Source organism: Malania oleifera, chromosome 7, assembly GCF_029873635.1.
Source record: "Malania oleifera isolate guangnan ecotype guangnan chromosome 7, ASM2987363v1, whole genome shotgun sequence".
Classification (NCBI taxonomy): Eukaryota; Viridiplantae; Streptophyta; class Magnoliopsida; order Santalales; family Ximeniaceae; genus Malania; species Malania oleifera.
The window spans coordinates 46,296,517-46,309,699 of record NC_080423.1 but is presented as its reverse complement, the minus strand read 5'-3'; positions in this window follow the sequence as shown (position 1 = coordinate 46,309,699).

Genomic DNA, 13,183 nt, shown 5'->3' with positions numbered 1-13,183 from the left:
TTACAAATTTACAAATGGTAAAGAGAATTTTGATAAGCTACTTGGAGTCCAAAAATTTGGAATTTTCAAAGAAGGATTAGGGTATAACTTATCGTCATCCGAATCAATTAGTTTTGCAAATCTTTGTGCTAAAAGAAGCTCCTTGTCAAAGAAAATCCCTGCACCCAAACCAAACCCCTTACATGCCAATAAAGTCTGCTTATATTGTGAAAGAAAGGGTTATGTACGCTTTAGTTGCCCCTTCACAGGAAACGGAGGAAAAAACATGAAATACAAATGGGTGATTAAGAACACTAACCCCATAGGACCCAAGACTATATGGGTACCAAAATAAATCACTTAGTGCTATGTGCATGTTTGCCTAAAGACCAACTCCATAAGAAATAAATGGTTCCTTGATAGTGGCTGCTCAAGAAACATTATAGGAGATGCAAGCAAATTCCTCTCACTCACCTACAAGAAGGAAGAATTTGTCACATTTGGAGACAATGTCAAAGGAAGAATCATCGGTAAAGGTAAAATAGGTAATTCATCCTTGGCTATTGAAAATGTTGTTCTTGTAGATACACTTAAACATAACCTATTAAGTATTAATCAGTTGTGTGATAAAAGGGTTAAACATTACATTCCATTCCACCCAATGTTTGATAAATGATTTAAATGGAAATACCATACTAGTAGGAAAACGTGAATCCAACATCTACACAATTGAATTTGATGACATTAAAACTTGTGACGTTAGATGTTTGGCTGCAACTAATGAAAATTGTTGGTTATGACATAGAAGACTAGGTCATGCTAGCATGGATTTATTGCATAGGCTATCATCTAATGAACTAGTAAATGGCCTACCGAAAGATAATTATGTAAAAGACGAAGTATGTGATGCATGTCAATATGGAAAACAAGTTAAATCATCTTTCAAAACCAAGAAAATGATATCCACTTCAAGACCTTTAGAATTTATCCATCTTGATTTGTTCAGACCAAATGATATTGCAAGTATTAGTGGAAAACTATATGCATTTGTAATAGTTGATGATTTCTCTATATTCTCATGGGCAATCTTTCTTGCAAACAAAAGTGATACTTGCAATGCCTTCAACCATTTTTGTGAAAAAATTCAAAATAAAAAGGGAATGTCAATTGTTCACATTAGGAGTGATAGACGAAGAGAATTTAGAAATGAAGAACTAGAAGACTTTTGTAATGAAAATGACTATTCACACAACTTCTTTGTACCAAAAACTCCATAACAAAACGTAGTAGTTGAAAGAAAAGACCGAACACTCCAAGAAATGGCTAGGACAATGCTTAACGAACATAATCTTCCAAAATATTTCAGGGCCGAAGCCGTTAGCACAGCTTGTTATGTTAGTAATCGCATCATCATTAGATCCAAAATAAGAAAAACCCCATACGAGATATGGAAGGATAGAAAACCAAATATTTCACACTTTAAGGTTTTTGGATGCAAATGTTTCATATTAAATGATAGAGATCATTTGGAAAAATTTGATTCAAAATCCGATGAGGGAATCTTTATAGGATATGCCATGAACAACAAAGTGTATAGGGTGTTCAACAAAAGAACTCAAACTATTCAAGAATTAACACACATTGTTTTTTATGAAACTGGCCCTCACACATCCAAAACAATTGTTGACATGGAAGAAGATGATCAAGTCACCACTATTAGAATTGAAAAGGAACTTGAACAACTTAAGATAAAGATTGTCAAGACATAAAAATTGACCATCAAGAATCATCACCTTATGAAAAGTCTAGGGAACCAGAAGAAGAAAATTACGAATTCCCTAGAGCTTGGAAATTTGTTAGGAATCACCCAACTGACCTTATCATAGGTAGTCCATCCCAAGGAGTTAGCACTAGGTCTCACTTAAGAAGTGGATGCAATCATATAACTTTCGTATCCCATCTAGAACCAAAGAACTTTAAGGAAGCTGAAAATGATGAAAAATGGATCCATGCCATGCAAGAAGAACTAGACCAATTTGAAATAAACAAAGTATGAGACTTAGTTCCTAAACCCAAAAATACTACAATAATAGGCACAAAATGGGTGTTTAGGAATAAGGAAGATGAAAATGGTAATATTATTAGAAACAAAGCTAAATTAGTGGCTCAAGGTTATAACCAACAAAAGGGTATTGACTATGATGAAACTTATGCCCCTGTGGCAAGACTAGAAGCTATTAGGATGTTACTAGCATTTGCTTGTTACAAAGACTTCAAACTATTTAAAATGGCCATAAAAAGTGCTTTTCTAAATAGATACATAAATGAAGAAGTTTATGTTAAGTAACCTCCAGGATTTGAGAGTCATACACATCCCGAACATGTATACAAACTCTCAAAAGCCCTTTACAGACTTAAGGAAGCACCAAGAGCGTGGTATAAATGTTTAAGCAAATTTCTCCTAGATGATAGGTTCACAAGAGGAAATTTTGATACTACATTATTCTTAAAATATAAAGAAAAGGATATGCTAGTTATACAAATTTATGTAGATGATATCATTTTTGGTGCTACAAATGAGACCCTGTGTCAAGAATTTGCCCAAACCATATAGAAAACATTTGAGATGAGTATGATGGGTGAATTAACCTTCTTCATAAGGTTGCAAACAAAACAAATGAAACACGGGATTTTTATTAATCAAGCCAAATATGTTAAGGACATGCTTAGGAAGTTTGGTCTTGAAATGGGCAAATCTAAAGTAACCCTTATGAGCATCACAACGAAACTTGACATTGATGAAAAAGGGAAAAATGTTGACCAAAATCTTTACTGAGGGATGATTGGCAGTCTGTTGTATCTCACTTCTAGCAGACCCGATATCATGTTCAGTGTCTGTTTATGCGCTAGATTCCAATCATGTCCCAAAGAGTCACATCTTTATGTTATCAAGAGAATTTTTAGGTACTTAGTAGGAACACATGACATAGGACTCTTTTACCCTAAGTACGCTCCCTTTGACCTCACCTGCTACTCAAATGCCTACAAACAAAGGTTGCAAAATCGATAGAAAAAGCACTCATGTTACTTCCTAGGACATTCACTCGCGTCATGGTTTTGCAAAAAGTAAACTTCTGTTGCTCTCTCAACCACCGAGGTTGAATACATTGCAGTCGGGAATTGTTGTGCTCAAGCCTTATACATGAAGCAATAGCTTGAGGATTTCAAAGTATTAATCAATGGTACTCTAATTCATTGTGATAACACTAGTACCATCAACATCTCAAAAAACCCGTGCCTTCACTCTAGGACCAATCACATTGAGATATGACACCATTTATCCGAGATCATGTCTAAAAGGGGGATATTGAGTTAGTTTACGTTTCTACTAAAGATCAGCTAGTTGATATCTTAACAAAACCTATCAATGAAGAAAGGTACAACAAAATCTGGCACACACTGGGCATTTGTTCTCCCACGGATCTATCTTAGGATCTTCTAGTTGTCCATCTTCTGCTCTAAAGCTCAAACTAGGTGAAACACAACTTTTCTCACTAACCTCGTCAACGAACACAGGGGATTCGTCACCTAGAAGTTAAGATTCTTTGTCGATGAACATATGGGTTTCATTGCCAAAATGTCTGATAACCTCATCGACGAACATAGGGTAGTCGTCGACGAAAACTGTCGGGACAATTCAAATATTAGCTAGCCAACCGCGACCTCTTTCAAACCCTAACCCTAATCTTTTGAACCCACTCCATCCTCTCGCTACTCTGAAGCCATCCTCTTTCCTCCCTCACACCAAACTTTCTCCTGCTGCTCGCCCTACCCACCTTCTTCCTTCACTTGCACCAGCAAGCAACCACACAATCTCCACCATAGACACCAAGCTTGTCCACCACCCAAAGTTTCCCTCTCTCCCACGCTGTCTCCACTCTCCTAGTGACTCAACCCTCTCTTCCTCAAATGGCTCCCCGCCCGAAAAGTAGAGTTCTTCAAACTGAGGCCGAAGAAGGGTCTTCTTATTGTCCTCCCACCAACCAACCCCAGCAGGCCTCCACCGATGTTGACCCACAGTTTGTTTCTGCCGAGGCTACCTATCGTTATCACAACAACATCTCCAAGCGCCACATTGTCTATGGTAAGATCGTACCATCGACTTTCCTTCAACTTCACTTTCCCACATTGTTATCCAAAATTCAAGTCGTTGGATGGGATGCCCTCTTCGATCTGGGGGAACTCGTCTATAAGGAGCTCGTACATGAGTTTTATGCTAATTTTGTTCCGTCGCATTATGGCATTGTTGCATACTCTATAGTACGAGGAACCCTTATTCGCCTTTCCGATGACACCTTATATTGACCTTATAGGTCACACCCAGTTTTGATAATGACAAATACTTTGGTATTTGATGGTTTTCAAGTGTTTTTGCAGGCCTAAATGACCATCTCAAGGAATGACATTTGAAGCAACATGAAGACCTTGAAGACTTTATTTTGTATTGTCAATTCAATTATTGTAATATGGGTCTGTAATTGTAATTAGGAGAAACGGTCTGTAATAATATCTGCATGTCATACATGTAGGTCGAATGACCTTAGGGCATAGACCGAATGACCTTAGGGCACCTTTCGGTCGACCTTCTGTCGACCTTCAGTCAACCGACGCCAGGTTTTGGCATACTCAGTAAGACCTTAGAAAAAACCCTAGGTCCTAGCACTTGCACAAAAGAAAGTCCTCAACATCACTTATAATATCTGGAAAATAAATTAAAGTGACAATAGACGTAATAGGTATAAAATAAGAGAGGTCGGGCGACCGAACCCTAGGAGTACAAAACTCCTTGGGCGCTCAAACCGCATGGAAGTCAGCGGGCTGACTTGATTTCGGGCGACCAAACCTTTTTGAACGTATCTTCCTCGGGCACCCAAACTCTTATCAGAGTGCTTTTCACCAACCCGGGCGACCGAATTGTACAGTCCAAAATGAGCTCCAGGTGACCGAACACAAGACTTTGGGCGACCGAATCTAGGACTGGGCACCCGAAGTCACAAACAAAGGCTACTGACTTTGATTCGGGTTGCTGAAGTATGACACAGGCTACCGAACCTATTTGATTAACTTTTATTATTGTGTCTATTCAGGCGACCGAACCTCGGTTCAGCCACCCGAACCTCGACGGACTAAAATTAATTTAACCGTGGTAAAATCGGGTTAAGTTGGGTTAAGTGTGTTTAAACATTTTGAATCTTTTCAAATAATTCCCAACCAGTCCCAAACGGTTATAATTTTACCACTGCCTATAAATATGAGTTCATTTGTGTGAATTAGCAAGAGATTAGAAAATTCATTAGCCAAAAATCCTCTCTCTTGAAAATACTCCTTTTGTCCAAATACTCTCAAATTTCTATTCCCTTGATACATCTTATTGTGAGAGTATATTGGTTGTGTTATTGTATATTAGACAGCTAATACTCCCACTTGCTTGTATGATTGAGATATTATTTTTGGAGAGTTTAGCTTAGGTTTATCCCACAGATTTTCATACTATAAATCTTGTGTTGGGATAATTTAGTAAGCTTAGGATATTTGCATTGTTATTTCAAGTGTCCAATAACTTTGTTTTTGGTTGTGTAAAGATATTTTCAAACAAGCAAAATATTTTCAAACTAGTAGTGTGCCTATTTCATTGAAGAAAATCTTCTCAAACTAGTTTGATTATCTGATTCATATCTTTAGAATACTGATTTGCTATTGATTTGTGTTTTACTTAAATTCCAAGGTATTGCTTGTTTAGAACACTCTTGAACATTATTGTGATCATATCTTGTTGAGTGTTATTTGCACATATATACACATCACTGAGCTTACATTACCTACATTGTTGATGTGTATGTGATTGATTAAGTATGCTGCGCGTATTGGGGTACATATCTGCTTTACATGAAAGCACAATCACTGTACCATTTGATTGAGTGAATTTTGTTGTATTTCCAGGCGTGGCCTAAGGGGGCGGTAATCCAGTCCGGTAATAATTGTGTAGGTTGAGGTCAGCCCTGTGTTAATTGACCTTGTTGTAAAGGTTGAGGTTAGCCATATGCTAATTGACCTAGTTGTTTAGGTGCCACTCCACCCGTTAAGTGAGTTTATAGTGGTAATCCTTGTGCTTGTTAGCCAAGACGGGGACGTAGGCACAGTTGGCCGAACCCCTATAACATATCATGCGTGTACTTTATATTTTCCGCACTTTACATTTCTACACGTATATGTTATAGCACATGATTTAATTTTCGCATATTATCTGTGCATTTGGGTGTGTGTATATAGAAAGACCCTAGGTTTTGAACTACTATTGTTGAAATAGTTAAACCTAGGAATAAATTTTAAATACCCAATTTACCCCCCTCTTGGGAATACACCAAAGCTATCACCTTCACTCAGGTCCTCGACTGCAGACTCTACCCTATCCAAGGCCTCGCCAAGGCCTCCTGGCCTATGTGCTACGACTGGTTCGACTCTCACGAAGCCGTCAAATTGATAACTGGTAACCCCTGTAGCCCTCCTGTCACAAGACCCAAATCCAAGGACCTCACAGTTTAGTTTTGGGTCCTCCACCACATGATCAACTATAATTTCTGCCCTCGAACTGGTGGACGAGATTGGGCGACCCTCAGCGACATCTTCAACATGTATTGCCTATGGGTCGGCAGAGGCATATACTTGCCCATGGTTATTGTTTAGAACATGGAAGAAAGTCTAAAACGACAACGTGGTTGCCTCCCCTACGATCGTCTCCTCACCACATTCTTTGATCATTTCGGACTCATTCATGTTGGGATGCCTTCTATTTGACCTGCGCTAGATGACACATATATAGAGGCCACCCTGCGTCGCATGCACTTCAAAAAGGATGACGACACAAACACGTGGGTCAAAACCCATGAGCAGGGTCGAGCACCAGTTGATGAGGTCGAAGCAGCCATGGATGAGGACGACGAGGATGAGGACCCTACAGTTACGCTATACTGGAGCGACTAGATGGTATTCAGCTCACCATGATGCAGTTCGATTTGTGCACCCGTGCCTGCTTTGATTCGATCAATATGGCCCTCATACTTCAAGAGAATAGAAATCGCTCCCGCTTCAACTCTATCGACGATTCCCTAGCCACTCTCCTTGCAAAATTTGATCGCCCACAAAACTAGTGCACAGTGGCACCACCTTTATTTTTTTGATAATGGCAAAGGGGGAGATGAAAGATGAAAGCATCTTTTGTAGGACCGTTTGTAGGATGTTAGTTTTTGATATCTCTAATATAGTGATGATGTAGTAGTGTTGATGATGACTTGGCTCCTAATGACTCTGCATGTAACTGATATCTCTGATATAGTGATGATGTAGTAATGTAGTGGTGATGATGACTTAGCTCCTAATGACTTTGCATCTATTTTTGATTTTTCTGAGGCAAATCACTGTATAATTAATGGACTTGTGATAAATGAAAAGTACTGAAATGCTTGTGATGAATATGCTTGTGTGGAATACTGAGATGCTTATATACTGAACTACCAATATAAGATATTGAATTCATGCAGGTTTAAAAACACGGAAAATTCTTTATTTACAGACGGCATGCTTCTGAAAATTCACTTGAGTCTCTTTTCAAAAATAGGCACTAGTCTCACACATGCATAACAAGTCAAGTAAACTGCACAAGATGTTTATAACCCTCAAACATATTTTAGTAAACCCAAGACATCTTAAAATAGATTAAAGATCATTTCTAGAACAAAGATGAAAACCTTTTACTTCAACATAAACTTGGTTTGTATGAATTTAGAAAGAAAAGTAAAGGGCTCGTCAACAAATACAGGGGTTTCGTCAATGAGAACAACACATCACCTCGTCGACATACACAGGGTACTCGTTGACGAGAATTTACTGAGACCACCTAAAAAGTTCAAAGCACCTTCATCGACGAATATAGGGGATTCAGCGACGAAGTCTGTGCAAAGGTTCGTCGACGTACACAGGGTACTCGCCAACAAGAATATATTGAGACCACCTAAAAGTTCAGAGCACCTTTGTTGACAAATACAAGGGATTCGATGATGAAGTCTATGCAATGGTTCGTCGACGTACACAGGGTACTCGTCGATGAAAAGAAACCGAGACCTATCTAAATTTAGAACCAATGGTTCTTCGATGAACACAAGGCATCATCAACGAAGGGACTAATGGGACTCGTCGACGAAGTCATGACCTCGTTGAGGAATGTCAGGTTACAAACAGCATTAAATGCACCAAAAAGGATAGTTCTCAATTTGTCTCATATCAATAAATGTCCAACGGCTCTCCAGCGTCTAGCTCGTCCCTTTGGCCTTTAAAATAGGTCTTATGCATTAAATTAAAACTAGCTAAGCATATTGGTTGTTGATAACACTCATTGTGCATTCATACTGGGGTTTCATTGTGTGCCTTCTTGCCCTCTTGCTCTTGCTTTTATTTACACTCCATTGACAAAGAGAGAATAGTGTGAGGTTTGTATTGGGAAATTCAACTCAAATAGGAGCATTTCACATTGTATCTACTTCTCTTCAAATTCCTTGTATTGTAAGGCTCTTTGTGAGACATTGTAAGGTGACTCTAGGTAAGCACCGTTGTAAGAGCTCGTTGTGAGCAAGTGCTTGTATAGGCTTCTCTGCCGAGAAGGAGGAACACATAGTGGATTTGGGGAATCCTTGAGTTGGTCTCAAGGTGTGGACGTACACTTGGTGCCGAATCACGTTAACATCGTTACGTTAAGCTTCTCTTCTCTTTTCTCTCTTGCGTTGCTCAGTCATTGCTATTTGTTTTATATATATACTATGATATAATACTCTTGTTCTTGCCAAGAAATTTTTGTGATTGTAGAAAAACTTGCATATCTGTGAAAGACGTCTATTCACCCACTATAGACGCATATCCGGGCTAACATATATATGAAAAAATGCTTCAAAGATTTATACCCTAATAAAATATTTCTCAAAAAAAATATTTTCAATAAGAAGTAGGGGAACCTAGGGTTTTGGTTTTTCAAATGACTTTTGCAACATAAAAATTTATCTATGAATGCATAGATGCAAAAATAAATGCCCAAATGAAATACTCTCTTAAAATGATTTTCAAAGAAATAATGAAAAAGAGTTGAAGAGATTAAAACATTTGCCCCCAAAAAAAGATTTTTGCATTAAAAATGGTTTGAGGGAACTTTGATTAACAAAATAATTTGAGAGGATTTGGGAGTTAATCAAAATTGCTAATCTAAGTCATGGAGAGGGTATTTATAGATTTTTTGAAAATTATGACCGTTGGGGACACGCTCGGTATTTTAAAAAATTTTAATTCAAAAATTAATGACGTTTTAGCCCTTAAAAAATTTCCAACCCGAGAGATTTGGTCAACCATATTTGAGGTTCAGTCGACCATATTTGAGGTTCAGTCGACTATGACATTTTTGAATTGAGATTTTGGTTGACCGTATTAAGGCGATTTTGAGCCCTCCAAGGTTCGGTCGACCAAGGCACATTCAAATGACCAAATTCTGAAGTTTGGTCGACCAAATCAAATTTCAACTAAGAGTTTGGTTGACTAAAGCATTGGGAATTACCCACGTGCCAGTTCGGTTGACTGTGCGGTGCAAAGTCATTTTAAAAGTGGTCGATCGAATAGTCAACTATTGACCCTAGAAGGTTCGGTTGACCGAAAGTCTATGTAGGTTCAGGTTCAATCGACTGAGCATATTAAAATTGTGCATGTAAGTCCATAATTTTATTCAAAGTCACCCCTGTTGACATAATTATAACTTCTAAGTTATAGGAGACTTTTCATGTGATATTTTGGGACTTAAAGTCAATCTATGTTCTTTGAGAATTAACCCCAAAAATCCAACGTTAGTAGACCAAAGGTGAGCTGTAAGGTCACTCTACGATCGTGTGACTCCCTATGGTCAATATATGGTCCTGTCTGAGCAAATAACCATATCATGCAGATGCATGCATTATTACAGATTCAATAATAAAAATAAATGCAATTACAATAAGAAATAAATGTCTTCTTTGTCTTTTTGCTCTTCTAACTTCATGGAATGCACTTGATCATATAGGCTTTAAGTCCTGCAAGCTTCCATCGGCGTTTCCTTATGTGTGTGTAGAATAGTAAACCTGTTCAAGCATTTAAAAACACACATAAGAAACTGGTACTTTGTCAGTATCAAAACAGGGATCAGACTCAAAAAGTTAACAGAAAGACACTGAGATTTTACGAGATTCGGCTATACCTATCTACATCCTTGCCAGGCAAACCACCCAAGGATTTCACTATACTGCTCTCTTAATCGGGCAGAGCAATCCGTTTACACACTCCTTTAAGTAGGATGGAGCTCTCCTTTCCAAACAATACCCCACGCTCGGTATTCCAACGATTCAACAATCCTGAACCGTAAAAAACAACAAGATATACAATAACAATCTTATGTACAAGAAACTCTCTCAAAAGAGTAGTTAGTACAATTTAAAATAAGAATATACCTTAACAATTTAATCAATATAAAGAGATGAAGCTCAGATATATATCACTGTGGATTTATTCTTAGATTGAAATCTCAGTAGAAAACTTAAAATACGGTGAGAATTGATTAGCAAGAACTCAATAATGAACTTTCAGCAAAGTGTATTGTAACGCCCCAAACCCTTAAACCTGGTCGATTGCATTATACCTGATTAAATTCTGATATTCCATAAATAGATAAATACATTCGCAGCGGAAAACATAACTATGATATTTAATCATAAACATAAATAAAAGAGTTTACTAATTCTATTTATATTCCGTAATAACCATTCATCACCTGTATTCTCATATATACATATCTTCAAAATATTTCAGCATTCACAAACACCAGTATGTTCCACAACCATTCATACCTCATAAAAACTTTAAAACATAAAACATAACTTATATACATCCCAAAATATCATCAATAATATTTATACCATTTTCTTTATCTAGAACCCCAAAAATGCTATCAACCTCGAGCTTCTCTAAGCTCGTTTATGTGGTGGTCCTAAAAAGAATAAATTTGTAATCAGGAAAGACACATCTTGGTAAGGGAAAGAAATAATATATATTAAAAACAACGTGTGGTCAACATGAGATTATAATCAACATTTTATTATTATTTGCAAATCATTAACATAATTCTGAAATCATTTTCTAAACCTAATCATACACAAGAAAATATTTGCCCACGAGATTGCCTAAGGATAGGGGTGATTACTCGCCCATGCAAGCAGCACCCCTCTGTTCTAATACATTAGGCAACGCAAATGTCACAACTGAAACATACCAGAGCACTCACCTTACTCAGTAAGCCCTCAAGTGATAGTTTAATCTCGTACTCACACAATTCATACAAAAGTTTACTAGCGAAGGCCCCCAAGAATAAGGAAATCTACCCGCCCATACAAGTAGTTTCCCTCTGTCCTAGTGCGTTATGCAACCTATTGCTACATCTGATACTACTAGTGCATTCACCTTTCTCAGCAAGCCCTCAGGCGAAAAGTTTGTCCCGCCCTAAAATAACATGTTCTACTACCATACATACTTGATAATACCATAATACATTATTCTATCTTTCGTTATTTAACCATCCATATCTGTTCATGTTCATAACTTTAGCATTTCATAACATTTCACTTTACGTAACCTTTAACATTTTACATCGTTCACATTTCATATTTCATGTACATTCATTCACATTTCCATTTCATTCATTCGTACTACAACTCCTTTTAATTGTACATCAGTTAGTCTATAGAAATATGCGCTAGAATCTACTAACACAGCTCCTTTTAGCTGTCATCAATTAGTCTACAGCTCCTTTTAGCTATCATTGCATATATGATTGCATTATCAAACACAAGCAACATGGTCCGTACAATATTTTATTATCAATACATTACTTACATAGCTTGCATCTCATACATATAACATATGTTTACACAACATTACTATTCACTCATGCCGCACATTTTAGTAGTAAAATTCATACATTACCTGTAAAATAAGCCAACCATCATTCAACATTTATATATTGAAAATAACTTTCATTTCTTACATAATTATCCTGAAAATATATTCCACTTTTATCAGTTCTTTTTCACATGTACATAGCTAAATAAGCAGTCCTAAGCTCAGAAAACATAATTTAAACAGTTAACATTTAATACTCACATGAAAACATATGTACATATATATAACATAGTCCATTTTTATTTAATTCATAAAAACCTAATTTAATATATATATTTTCCCCTTACCTAAATCCTCAAACTATACCAACAGGTATCCCAAACTGATGCTTGTGATGCTCACCCAGTCCTTAGTTCAAAAACTCTAGTTTAATTAAATAAACCCCAAATAAACTACTATTTCTACATTTTCTCAACTTATAAACCCTAAATAACCTTTTAAAAGCCCAAAACTATAAACCCTAACCCTTACCTCAACTTAGGAGCGTTTCCCGAAATGCCCAGTTTAGAAAATTGATTTGCTAGATGTATAGAGAATCTTCCCTAGAATACCATAGCGACTTCCGATCATCGATTCGGGCTGAATCTGAGCCGAAAAGCTAGAGAGAAGTGAGAAAGACGCATTTAGAGAGAGAGAGAGAGCTGAAGGAAAAATGTTTTCTTTTGCAAGAAAGTAACCTTAGATCTTTATATATTCGTCCTTATCACGTGGACTCGTCGATGAACCACTGAAGAACACTCATCAACAAGGCCGTGAGCTCGTCGGTGAGTTTTAGAATAGCCCAAACCCTCTCGGTTAATCATCGTCGACGAGACATACATGCTCAGTGACAAGTTTTTGAAGATCTCTCATCGACGAGAAAATCCTGCTCTTCGATGAACACCTGTTTGTACCCTTTTATAATTTATTTTCCCTTTTTCTTCCAAACTTTTCTTTTCCCTTCTATTTCTTTATTCCTTATTTATCTTTTTCATCTATTATTTTTCCTAATTATTTTATCATTAAAATTTTCTGGGTCATTACAGTATTCAGTAAGAAAGCTTTGAGAGTATGAGTGTAAGCTTGTATGCTGATTGTTATTGATTGTTGGTTGTGTAAGTCTTGAAATCAAATTGTATTTATAGAGTTT